Raw genomic sequence first — 14455 nt, 5'->3', positions numbered from 1 at the left:
CATTACAGACGATGAACGACAGTTAATTGTAACAGGTTCGTTTGCCAGGTATTTTAACTTATGGGTATCCCCACTGGCAAGTTTCCACGTGGAGAATTCTTATCTCATGGTGGGTATCCGCGAGATTCATTTGAAAGCAACGAGAATGGACGTTCTTTCTGAGCTCGTATTTACCCAAAATTTCATTGTTTCGTGTCGAATATTTACTGCAGGTCTAACAGTAATGTGTACTGCCTTACGTTTAACTTTGCGCTCCATTGCATGCCCAGGTGGCATGCCGTGGAACGTTTTCTTTTCACACCGGATAAGAAGGAGCAGAGGAGTCCTTGTATCGGTCCAACGGCCCCGAGACGACGAACTTTGCCGATGTTAACCGAAACACTGTTCGACTCAGGTGCCAAGTCTTACCTAACCTCACCTTGCGACCACTTACACTTCTTTTTTTTCAATGCTTGGCAGTTGAAACCAGTCAAACATCCTCCGTCTTTGTCTTGCTCGAATACTGCGCCGAGGTCACCCACCCAACCATGAAAGTGAATCCATTTTTTATTGCGGAACAGTAGATTGCGAAAGTACATCAATATGTCTTACATTGTACTTCATTATCGTCATTTAAAATAGTCAACATAATTGAATTTCGTACACCAGTGAGTTACCTATTCTTCTTTACTTGTATTCATTCATCTCATGTGGTGGAATATAAATTAAACGGCGAAGCGGAATAGAAATGTAACGGCGAAAGTGCGACTGGAAACACGAGTGAACAAGGAAACCTTCACACGCAATGACAATTGCATTGATAGACCGACCGTTTGCACTTTTATCCAAGGAGAGCTCTTCAGTGCGTGGAGTGATGATTGATCCACCTTTGTTTCTGAGAAAGTCCTCGTGCTTTTATTCCCAGTAATTTTCGACTGCCTGTTAAAACACTTAAACATTCAACTTGTTTACTATATAATTCGTAATCTGAAACTCAATTATAACGTCTTCACATGAACAAAAATTTGTAAGTCCACTATAACGTTTTGCAGTGTTTTTTGCTGTGAGTACATCAAGTTAAGTTGATTAAGATATTTGTCGTTACAGTGTCATGAGGAAGGATGGCACGGTCATTATCACGGTGAGTGCAATTGTGTTTCAGAGCGAAGAGGGATATAAAGTTAGGCAAACTGATAAAATGTGTACAAACATTTAAACATGTTTATTTTGATTATTTTCCATTCTCTTAGCGGCTATTTTCGCGATCTGTTTAAAATACAGCATGTTTCTGGATTTCAGCTGTCATGAAATCAAACCAATAAAAATAATCTTCATTTGTTGACCTCTCATTAGGTGTCGTTCCTCTACAAGACATGGATTCTTATTATATTGACAGTTCATTATTTATTATGTCTTCATTTATGATCTGTAATTATTTGTTACGTCTTCATTTCCGATCTGTCAGTGAGTTATGCTTGAAGCTAGAAGAGTCGGTATTCCTCCATTCGATCGTTTGGTATGCACAAAGTGTTCTGAATTTGTGTACTGTATGGTAAATTTCATCGGAATACTCAGATTTGCTGGTGTTAATTACATGGATTAGTAGTCTGAAACTAGTGTGTCAAATTAAGATAATCGTGATTTTCGGCATCATCCCTATGAAAGTGATTTTCCCGGGATTTGTAAGACAACTCCTAATAAACGCGGGGATGGTTCGTATTTCAATCTCTAGTACACATTAGTCTAGATGGGCTTTTTTTTTTCGCAACAACTGAGGACATCCTTGACCATCCATGTTCACGTGTTATTGCGTGTCTGTAGAGTGTACATTATTTCGATGACTGGGGTAGTGCGAACTAATTATTCGAGCCCAGGATAGAATCGTGGCTCAGGGACCTAAGAGTAGCATACTGTCACGCTCATTGGAGTCAGCGCAAGATAGGCCTACCCGGGGAGAGGCTATTATAACCCAGGATCTGTCTTAAATACTCACTTATGGCGATCAGTTCATAGCTCCTTAAGTGAAGAAATAGCTTCCCTTTCCCCTCGGCCTGAGAGAGGGCGTTACCCTTTGAGTGGCCCGCCTCGCCCGACGGGGAATGAAAACGTCTAGTCGTCGTCTCTTTCCCCACCAGACCCATGCAACCATGTATGGATCCAAGTAAAGATTAAGCATTTGATCACATTCACTGTTTGCTTTTGTTTCTGCGAGCATCCCAGAGATAAGTTCTACCGAGCTCGATAGCTGCAGTCGCTTAAATGCGGCCAATATCCAGTATTCAGGATATAGTGGGTTCGAATCCCACTGTCGGCAGCTCTGAAGATTGTAATCCGTGGTTTCCCATTAACTCACCAGGCAAATGCTGGGGCTGTACCTTAATTAAAGCCACGGCCGATTCCTTCCCACTCCTATCCCATCGTCGCCATTAAGACCTATCTGTGTCGGTACGACGTAAAGCAACTTGTTGAGATAAGTTCTTCGGTTTCCGCTACTCAGACGAGCAAGATTCTTTACTATTTCCACCGGCTGCGACCTTGTTCATGTTTTATAACCTCTGCCTGCTTTCTCCTGGCCTTGATCGTGAAACAGCCGCTCGATGTGCGATAATGCCGTGTGCTGTAATAATTCTGTTTACGTCATGGGAAGTCGAAGTGAAACTGCTTGCATTTTGTATCCTCTCACTGTCTGTGACTTACATTTCCTGCCATTCGAGTTGGTGGGGTTTCCGCGTACGCCGAATAATTACGCCTGTACACTGTTGACTGTATCGTCGTTGCGCTTTCGAAAACCACAATCTGAAATACTTCAGCGTAGAACGTTGACCGGTAAGGTTCTGTCATCTAATGTTCAGCATTGTGCCAGTTACAGAAAATAATTCTTATTCTTGTAAATATGTACAGCGTGTCAGCATTTCTCAGACATTGCAACGACGATATAGTTCTTCTATATTGTTTTGTTTAATAAAAGTATATAGTATAGAGGGATGATGGCTGGCTCCGCGGCCTAGGAGTAGCGAGCCTGCCTCTAACCCAGGGGCCACGGCTTCGATTCCCGGCCAGGCCAGAAATTTTTACCTGGATCTAAGGGCTGTTTCGAGGTTCACTCAACCTGCGAGAAAACGATTAAGAAGGTGTCTGGTGGTGAGATATTGGCTCAACTCTAGAAAGCCAAGAATAACGGCAGAGAGGATTCGTTGCGCTGACCACGCGTTACTTCGTAATCTAAAGGCTTTCGGGCTGAGGAACGGTAGCTTGGAAGGCTAAGGTCCTTGAGGACTATAACACCATGGGTTACATTTTGTATAATAGAGAGGAGACAGGAGCCTCCGTGGCTCAGACGGCAGCGCGTCGGCCTCTCACCGCTGGATACCGTGGTTCAAATCCCGGTCACTCCATGTGAGATTTATGCTGGACAAAGCGGAGGCGGGACTTTTTTTCCTCCGGGTACTCCTGTTTTCCCTGTCATCTTTCATTCCAGCAACACACTCCATTCTCATTTCATAATATCTATCATTCATTAATAAATCACTTTGGGAGCGGCGACCCCATCGCATTAACAGCCTATATCTGCTTCATTCATTACATCTCTGACCCGGACAATGACCGGAAAACAGGTTGTAGGTTTTCATTCAGAGAGGAGACAGCTGGATGTGTCATTTTGTGGGAGTGAAGAGTGCATGTGCCGTTCACCGTAAGTCTTAGTTGTCGCTAGTTAAATCCAAATAAAATGTCCAGGGATAGCTTTCTGAACATGTGCTCCTTGTTCATTCCGATGGTAGATGAAGCTTCTATATGTTAATGTCCTTTCGTATGATATTCGTACATTTATGGAGTGTGCATTCATAGTGATATAGCACATAACTAGATTAATTTAGTTTGGCCGGGCTGAGTGGCTCAGACGGTTGAAGCGCTGGCCATCTGACCCGAACTAGGCAGGTTCGATCCTGGCTCACTCCCGTGGTATTTGAAGGTGTTCAAATGCGTCAGCCTCGTATCGGTAGATATACAGGCACGTAAAAGAACTCCTGAGGGACTAAATTCCGGGACCTCGGCGTCTCCGAAAACCGTAAAAGTAGTTAGTGGGGCGTAAAAACCAATAACATTATCATTAATTTAGTTTGGAATACTTTAGGACTAGGCCGTCCGACTCATTGGCTGAATGGTCAACGTTGAGGCTTTCGGTTCAGAGAGTCCCGGGCTCGATTCCCGGCCGGGTCCGGGATTTTAATCGCCTCTAATTAAGTCTTCTGGCCCGGGGACTGGGTGTTTCTGTTTGTCCCAACACTTTCATCTTCATATTCGCACAACACACTACACTACCAACCACCACAGAAACACGCAATAGTGATTACATCCCTTCATATAGGGTTGGCGTCAGGAAAAGCATAAAACAGGGCCAAATCCACATGTGCGACACAGTTCGCACCCGCGACCCCACAGGTGTGGGAAAGGCGGTAGAAGAAGAAGAAGAAGACGACGACTTTGGGACTAGGCCCTTCTTGGTAGAGTATGTGCACTCCTGTTATAAGTGGTAGAGAGCCCCGTATACACAAGTAATTAAATTGCTTGTTTACATTTCTGTCTCTTCTTTACTACCCATTCCTCGTGCATAACTTTCAGACTTGTAATAAAGGTCTACCTGTTTCTTCGCGTATATTTCTTTTGGTTTTAATGATGGATTAACACCAACTGTTTTCCTCTTATTTCAGCTGTATCTCCTCCTGGGATACCTCTAGATTCTTGATCTGTAGAATACCCTTTTTTAGATCAATGTTCTCGCCTTCCCTATAGGCTCAATCAGCGTGTACAGGGGATGGTTCGTATTTCAATCTCTAGTACACTCTGTACTCTTAACTATAACAACATTAGTCTAGATAGGCCATTTTTTCGCAACAACTGAGGACATCCTTGTCCATCCATGTTCGCGTGTTATTGTGTGTCTGTAGAGTGTACTGTACATTATTTCGATGACTGGGGTATGCGAATTAAGAACAGCATTCTCAGAAGGGTTATCATTACTTACCATCATAATAATTGGTTCAGAGAAACAGCATGTACTGGGCGCCTCGTGATTCTTATTAGCAACAAATGGTCTATCTTCCCTGCCTACTGTCTTCGTTGAGCCTTGTGTAAACACTACCATTTCAGATGAAGACTGGTAGTGTATACCGTGCAATTAGAGCTTCAGCTAGTGTTTGTTTCATGTGTAATGGGTATTCCCAGTGTGACAGAGCCAGAATTGTGGCAATGATTCAGGGTCGACATACACAAGCAGCAGTATCACCTGGGAGCTGTGAAGAATATTTTTTCTGAGCTCCCTGAGTATCACGCATCGTAGGGGTTACCCAAGTGCAGTGTCACATACGTGGAAAAGGCACTGTAAGACCAGTGATGTGACTGACACACCGAGGGTAACAACGCCACGTCGAGATTGCTATATCTGCGTAACAAGACAGAGGGGACTAACTTCGACTGTTGAACAATTATGAGATGACAACTTGAGGGCAACCGGGGTCCATTTATCTGCATATACTGCCCGTAGTCGGCTACATAGTGCCCAATTAAGGTCATTTCGATCGATTCCACGTGTTCCACTTAAGAATCGTCCGACTCGGTGGCTGAACGGTCAGCGTACTGGCCTTCGGTTCAGAGGGTCCGGGGTTCGATTCCCGGCCGGGTCGGGGATTTTAACCGTAATTGGTTAATTCCTACGGCACGGGGGGCTGGGTGTATGCGTTGTCTTCATCATTTCATCTTCATCACGACGCGCAGGTCGCCTACGGGTGTCAAATAAAATGACCTGCATCTGGGATATCCCGGCACTAAAAGCCATACGATATACTTAAGAATCGTCATCGCGTTTAGAGAAGTTGTTATCTAAAATCTTCATTAGGGGTTGGATGAATGGCGTAATGTTACGTTTGCAGATGAATCACTGATATCATGTAGGCCAGATATATGACGACAGAGGGGCGTGGAGACTTGAAGGGCACGGTGGAATAAAACAGCAAGGTATGTATCCCTTTTGAGGAATTTCATGAGAGAGGATAATTCATCGGACATGAACTGCACGGAAAATGCAGGGGACCGAGCTGAGTAGCTCAGACGGTTTAGGGTAGACGCTGGCTTTCTGAGCCGATATTGGCATGTTCTGGTATTTGAAGGTCAGCCCCGTGCCGGTACATTTACCGGCACGCAAAATATCTCCCGTAGGATAAAATTCCGGTGCGTCGGAGACTCCGAAAACCGTAAAAATAGTTAGTGGGACGTAAAGTTATTATTATTATTATTATTATTGAAAACGGAGTTTTTGATCGTTCAAACACTCCACGGACAATCCCGGACCCCATTAAAGTTGTCCAGATGGAATGGGACCTCCTTCCCCAAGACGACGTCATTGTACTAATTTCGTGTGGCTATTTCTAGCCGAGTGCAGCCCTTGCAAGGCAGACCCTCCGATGAGGGTGGGCGGCATCTGCCATGTGTAGGTAACTGCGTGTTATTGTGGTGGAGGATAGTGTTATGTGTGGTGTGTGAGTTGCAGGGATGTTGGGGACAGCACAGACACCCAGCCCCCGGACCACTGGAATTAACCAATGAAGGTTAAAATCCCCGACCCGGCCGGGAATCGAACCCGGGACCCTCTGAACCGAAGGCCAGTACGCTGACCGTTCAGCCAACGAGTCGGACGTTATTGTACTGATGGTAACACAGTGTTAAAGATCTGAGCAGTGCCAGAGAAGGCTATACACGGTACTAAAGCAGAGTGAGGAAGGGATGACCTCAAAAAATAGTACCTAACCTTTTCGTTATTACTGTTTACTTGCATTATACTGTATATTGGAAGAAAAACATATTAGTTTGTCAAAGTTTACATTTCTTGGTTATATCTTTGATACAATTAACGGCATTCTGTAACATTATCTCACTCTTGTTATTCTAAACTTTTTTGCTTATTCAGTATCGTACGTACTAATGTAATGTTTGCTGTATTTCCATCAATTACGCTAGGTGGTCACGATCTGAGGGTTCTTACGGCAGTTATAGGACACCGAGTTTATTTGGGTAATTCTTCCACTTGTTTGAGCGGAGTTCATTTCTCATTTTTGCTCCATACGCACTTCTCGTTATCTGCTACTCTATTCGGATCTCCGAGACCTAACATTTCTTTCATTTTATCGCGTTTTAAGACTTGCAGACTCTGTTTTTAATAAGGCTTCCTAAACAGTGTTAGTTTTCAAATTATTTCTCGTCTTTGGGATGAATTCCTTAATCTTTCCTTCCTTCCTTCCTTCCTCTGTGCATCTTACTTTCTTCCAAGTTTTTGGTCAGGTGTATGGAGAGTTACTGTCTCATTTATTCCTGTTGGTTATCATCAAGGACCGATAACCACGCATTTGACAACAAACATTACGTAGAAGTAGTATTGAAAACTTCGCTTTCGTTGAGTACACCTACCACGTAATATGTCTGCAAGATCTGCATTTTTCTGTTAATCGTATCTTACGAAGAGCCATGTTCAGTGGAATACAGGCATGTCAGCCTAGCACACTTCGCAAAAGAGGAAGGCAGTAAGTTCCTCTCGTCGCTCTTTAACATTGGAGCGTAGGACTTACGGATATTCGGGATCCGATTAAAATTACGGGCATGTTCGATGGGGGATTTCAAGTGAGTATTGTACTGTAGATTTCATTCAGAGCGCCCGCGAGTATGCGAAAAAGTAATGTGATTTCTGATGAAATTATTTAAGTTCCCAATTTCAGATTGTATTGCTGGTGGATTCCTTTTGGTTCATCAGATCAGTGAACCTGGATGTGTAGGAACTGACTTATAATCTGCATGATTTTAGGTGTGTAGTATTACCAGTCCTTACTTGAATGTACAGGAAAATTTACTTATTCCTGAACTTGATTTGATGCTACCTTAACATTTCCGTGGAACGATTGGGAAGAAACCGAGCTCGATAGCTGCAGTCGCTTAAGTGCGGCCAGTATCCAGTATTCGGGAGATAGTGGGTTTGAACTCCACTTTCGCCAGCCCTGAAGATGGTTTTCCGCTGTTTCCCATTTTCACACCAGGCAAATGCTGGGGCTGTACCTCATTAAAGGCCACGGTCGCTTCCCTTCCGCCCTCTCCCGTCGTCGCCATAAGACCTATCTGTTTCGGTGTGACGTGAAGTGAATAATATAATAATAATAATAATAATAATAATAATAATAATAATAATAATAATAATAATAATAATAATAATAATAAATCTGCAAATGGCAAACACACTTTCCTCTGATTTTCCTTTCTAGTGTTTCACTTGGTCTGTTTGGTAGTTCACCATTGAAACGAAAAAGAGTGAGGCCAGTACTTCAAGACTAGTATTTTTTAAGATTTAACTACAAAATAATAGTATAAAAATATATAGGCCACCGACCAGCACGCACATTCAGATAAAAGTAAACTCCTTAAACGAATTGCGTCTACATCGCTAACTTGTGTCTCTTGCACTTAGTCTAATTTCTTCTTTAAAACCAAAATATTCAGATATCAGAAGTTGAAAGTTGCTTGGCGTCTTGGCTGAATGGTCAACATACTGGCCTTCAGTTCAGAGGGCAGCGGGTGCGATTCCCGACAGGTCTGAGGATTTTAACTGTGTGTGGTAAATTGCTCTGGCTCAGGGACTGGGTACCTGTGTTCAACTTAATACACTTCTCTTCATCTACATAAAACGTATCGCACTACTAGTCACCACAGAAACAAATAGTGAAATAAGCCCTCTACGTAGGGTTGGCGTTAGGAAGATTATCCGGTTGTAAAACTGTGTGAAATCAGCATCAAGTGTCGACCCCAATAAATTGGAAAATAGGCCAGGAAGAAGGTGAAAAGGATAGAAAGTTAAATGTTTCCAATTTAGGTTTTTGAATATTTACTTTCGTAATAAAAATGTCAATTATATATCTTACAGAACAAGTACAAACAATGTATATCATTCCAATCGCACATTGGACTGAGCGAGTTGGCTGCGCGGCATGGACGCGTAGCTGTAAGCTTGCATTCGGGCTATAGTGGATTTGAACCCCACTGTCGGCAGTCCTAAAGATGGCTTTCCGTGGTTTCCCATTTTCACACCAGGCAAATGCTGGGGCAGTACCCCAATTAACCTGCCTCCTTCCCTTCCCTTCCCTATCCTATCGTCGCCAAAAATCTTACCTACACAGTTCAAAAAATTAGGGGAACATGTTTTTGAACGTATGCCGTGCTCCACAAAACATTACCTCACACCCAGGTATATTACAAACTAAAACTTGAAGTATACAGAAGAACATCGATGGATGAGCGTTCATTTTCAGAATACAAACGGAAATGTCCAAATAAGGGCGAAAACAAAGTGATAAGTCCTCCAGGGTGGATTTTTATCATAGTTGGAGAGCTTCATTATGGTGTATGTCCTCTATGAGCATTTATCACAGCGTGGCATGCTCCGTATAAGTCGACGGAGGTCACGTTGCGGTATCAGGTCCCATTCTTCAGTGATAGCCTGTTCGAGGTCTTCGAGAGTCCGTGGTGGAACAGGACGCCCACGAACACTTCTGTCACGCCTATCCCACACATGCTCTATGGGATTAAGGTGGGGACTCACTGCTGGCCATTCCATCTCTTGAATGTCCAGTTCTCGCGAGACAGCTCTGGTGATGCTCGCTACATGAGCCCTGGCATTGTCGTGCATGAGTACGCATTCAGGGCCAACACCGTATGCAGCAACCAACACATGCTGTAGCAGTACCTACTCGATGTACCCGGCAGTGGCAAGATTACCGCGGACGACGAGATCCGTACGGCTATCATTAATGATGCCATCCCACAGCATCACAGAACCTTGTCCGAATCGGTCGCCTTCCTGGACAACGTTTGGCATATACAGCTCACCACGGCGTCTCCATACATGTTTACGTCCATCACGCTGTGTCAGGGGAAATCTGGACTCATCTGTGAACAACACAGGTCTCCATTGGCGAAGTTACCAGTTGACGTGGGTTCAGGCAAACAGAAGGCGAGCTGCGGGATGTTGCTGCGTTAAACAGGGCTCTCGAATAGGATGTCTGGGTCGTAAGGACATTTCTTTTTAACTGATCCTTACTGTCTGGTCAGACACAGTGACTCCTGTGACCTTTCTGAGGTCTTGTTGCAGTTCTCTGGAAGTTGCTGAACGACGCCGCAACGCACAGATGGTCAGATATCGGTCATCCTGTGGGGTTGTCATGCAACCACGAATTTGTCCAACCCTCCTTGTGAATTGTCCTGTCTCATTGTGGCGATTCCACAAGCGTTGAATATGTGACGGAGAGACATTGAGACCCACAGCAACACGACGAAAAGTCCATCCTTCCTAGATCAAAGTAACGAGCCTTGCGACTTGAACCTCGTTAAGATGTCTCATGGGATGTGCTGGTTGACGTAGAACGTGCTCAAATGACCGCAGTAGTCCGTTTACCTTACGACACACGGACGCACCGCTATTAACTTTGTTTTGAGGGGTCACTTGACCGTTTAATGCATGGCTACGCCTACAGATGAAGTATAACTTCGATTTGACATACCCTGAGTAGCTAAAGTCTCAAGGTATGCTGTACGACCGTTGGAACCTCATCTACCAAATTAACGTTCAAATACCGGACGTTGCAAAACATGTTCCCCTCATTTTTTGAACTGTGTAGTTAGTGCGACGTTAAACCACTTGGGGAAAAATCCCACCTTGTGACTTCACTGACAAGGACAACTCAGTTTGTCAAAGCACCGTATGGCGTCTGCCAATTGATTCGAGAGTGAAATTGATTTCCACCTGTTTGAATTTCAGCTCTGATAAGCTGTTGTAAACACATTCTCGCCCAAATTTTAATCGCAGTTACAAATATTCCTTTACCATTCTGGTTTAAAAGTGCATTGGATTTTTATAGTTATGTACACAAGTACAGAAAAACCATTTGATGGGTTAGAAGTTGCTAGGTCCATAAAAGCTACGTAGCCTAACTGGAATTTTGTTTGACTTCTGTGGTAAACTTTCTCGAGTGATCTGACAAGGTTTTTTATGGTAAATTTAGTTGTGACAGCAATACTGTCACTTTGAATGACAATAGTATCGTTGCCATAATACCTATCTGTGTCGATGCGACGTGAAACAAATATATATAACAATTGTAATATTCCATCGTTGGGTCAAAGATCCTAAAATAATTTCCATTTATTTCATCCGCAAGAAATTTACGAAATATCTCTACAACTGCGCATACTTTAGTAAAAGCAACTGTTGGCATTTTCTTGAAGGAGGGCAATCTCCTGAGATCGTATCTGCGTACTGTAGCATAGGTTCAAACCTTAAAGGGAGATGTGTTATTGTTCTGTTGAAGCATTTTTTGCTAAATACATGGACATGGACTGTTCATTAAACTATGACCGGGCGAGTTGGCCGTGCGATTAGGAGCGCGCGGCTGTGAGCTTGCATCCGGGAGATAGTGGGTTCGAATCTCACTGTCGGCAGCCCTGAAGATGGTTTTCCGTGGTTTCCCCTTTTCACACCCGGAAAATGCTGGGGCTGTACCCTAATTAAGGCCACGACCGCTTCCTTCCAACTCCTAGGCCTTTCCTATCCCATCGTCGCCATAAGACCTATCTGTGTCGGTGCGACGTAAAGCCACTAGCATTAAACTATGTTGCATTGTTGAATTCAGGATGCTTTTGTCTCAAGTTACCTGTGTTTGGGGACAAAGTGCAATAAAATGCCAATCATAAAATTATGATTCATTGTAGGCCGATATTAAGATTTTCTAGGAAACTGTTCGTTCAGCGGTCAACCTTATATAGTACTAAGGCTGGTGTGTGCGACAGTTGGTCATCCACGATCTTTCTATGCCCTTTGTAGAATGTCAGTCCAGTTGGCATTTAAGGGTACCGAAATGAGAGATAATAGGTTCTCTAGATTCATGTGTATGTAAAAGCTATCATAATCAGTCACCACCTCCACTGCCCTATATCTAGATGTATAAATATACTGCATTGTGTGTAACTGAAACGTGACTAAAGTTCTTTTTTTCTTGCAGGTAAGTGGTGTATCTTCCTGACTGCTCATGAGCTTGCATGATGTTCACAAGTAAGTAGTCAAATTACAGTTTTAATTCATCAGAACAAGCTATAGGGCCTACTGTAGATAATGTATCAGTTCTGAAACAAAGTATATTGGTGCCTTCGTAGGCACTGGAAAGTAACTCTTTCTGTTGTATGGGAAACCTGGAAGGTTGATTACAGTAGTGGCGATCGGAAACTAGAACTGTGGGGGGAGGGGTAAAATGTACAGACAAAAATTACCCGCATTTGTTAATAATTAAAGAAAATGAAGGAACGCATTTGCTGGTAAGATAACAGAGCCTGTACAAATTGCTTTTTTAAGAAATAATTCCTAGTTTCAGGCAGCTAATATGGAATAAAACTGCCATGACCCTCCCCCGCCCCCCGGTCCCTAATCTCCACCACTGGGTCCATAAGTTAAGAATGGCCCGTTTTTAGGAACGCGTGTCTTAGTCAGAAGTTAATCAAAGAACGGAAGTGTTTCAGGGTGATGTAATATCTATTACATTGGTGATTAAATAGAACACGTAGAAGCCATCGCTCTCCGTCCCTAAATTATCAGTCTGAAATCGCCTACGTCAGTCTCTCCAAAGAGCTACGAATCTCTGAGAGGGGGGGGGGGGGGGTTGAAGGAGGTGCGTCCTCAATATTTACGCGAATATTGAACACTGACAGGTGGATTAGACAGTCGCAGTCACATTTAGGTATGTCATAATCAGAGCTGTGAATACAGGCTGGATTCTATATCTGGCTGTAAGCAAAGTGAAGAATGCCTAGATAAAATTACAGAATCACCGAACGAGTTAGCTACATGGTTCGGGTCACATAGCTGTGGGCTTGCATTTGGGAGATAGTGGGATCGAACCCCACTGTCGACTGCCCTGAATACGTTTTTCTCTGGTTTCCCATTTCTTTAAGGCTACGGTCGCTTCATTCTCACTCTATATCTGTTTTACCCCATTGTCGCATTAAGACATATCTGAGTCGGCGCGACGTGAAAGAAGTAGCAAGTAACAAAATTAATGAAATCGTGTAATTTCTTGAAATGCATCGTGATAATCAATAAATAAGTTATGTCCTTATTCTATCTATGCTGATATCTCGGCAGTATTAATTAGACCGAGCTCGATAGCTGCAGTCGCTTAAGTGCGGCCAGTATCCAGTATTCGGGAGATAGTAGGTTCGAATCCCACTGTCGGCAGCCCTGAAAATGGTTTTCCGTGGTTTCCCATTTTTACGCCAGGCAAATGCTGGGGCTGTACCTTAAGGCCACGGCCGCTTCCTTCCCACTCCTAGCCCTTTCCTGTCCCATCGTCGCCATAAGACCTATCTGTGTCTGTGCGACGTAAAGCAACTAGCAAAAAAGAAAAAGGAAAAAGTATTAGTTTGTATACGTGGAGAAATTTTGAGTGATATCTGCAAAGGAAGACTAATTATTTATACGAATATTTATCATGACCAGAGGCTGGATATATACGCATTGGATAAAATTAATACACAATCAGTTTATCTTCGGGGTCGGAACACTTGCACGGAGTGAGCACTTCACTGTACATAACAGTACTAGGTAATTCAGAAGCAGGATGTTGGCATTTGCACGGAGCCTCGATTTACATATACTCTAATATTAAAAACGTACAGTACTTCGTTTTTCTTTGTAATCACAGTAGAAAATTTGGATGCACTTTATAAGTAACTGTTAATTTTATAAATTATAAGAGAGATTTAGCCGTCTTTACACCGTTTCCGGGGAACACCACGGGGAGGTAGCCTCTTTGTCTTCCTCATAGATATATTTGCTTATTTTAAGTAAGTTTGTAAAAGTGTTCTCCTTTTTAATGATTATTCTAATATTTACATCTTTGCGTGACTACCCAAGTGATATTCCATTGTCATTTTTTTTCTTTCTCAATTGTGATTCAGAATATTTACATGATTTACTATAGTGTCCAGTAATATTCCAGTTAGTTTCACTGCAATTTCTGAGCGTAAGCCACGCAAACAAGGAATGATATTAGATTGCCATCAACTTCAAGGGTTTTTTTTTTAAAGGCTTTTGAAATCTTATCGATCGTCACTTCCTTCTGCCTTCTTCAATCTTAATTCTTTTCCCCTCGATATTCAAAACTATCCTGTCAAATTGATGACCGTAGTAATCCGCGTCATGTCGAAGAGCCTTGATCAGTGAATATACATTCGGATGCGCTTTCGGAATTAAACTGTTTGTTCTCTCGTTCCTTTTTTAAAGGAAGGAAGCCATATTTTCCAGTGTCGACTTAGTGATGTAACTTCAAGGCTTTTTAGTCTGTCGGAAACACTACTTATAACACATATAACATAATTTCGTGTGGCTGTTTCTAGCTGA

Source organism: Anabrus simplex, chromosome 2 (genome assembly GCF_040414725.1).
Source record: "Anabrus simplex isolate iqAnaSimp1 chromosome 2, ASM4041472v1, whole genome shotgun sequence".
NCBI lineage: Eukaryota > Metazoa > Arthropoda > Insecta > Orthoptera > Tettigoniidae > Anabrus > Anabrus simplex.
Note: the sequence above shows the minus strand (reverse complement) of the source record.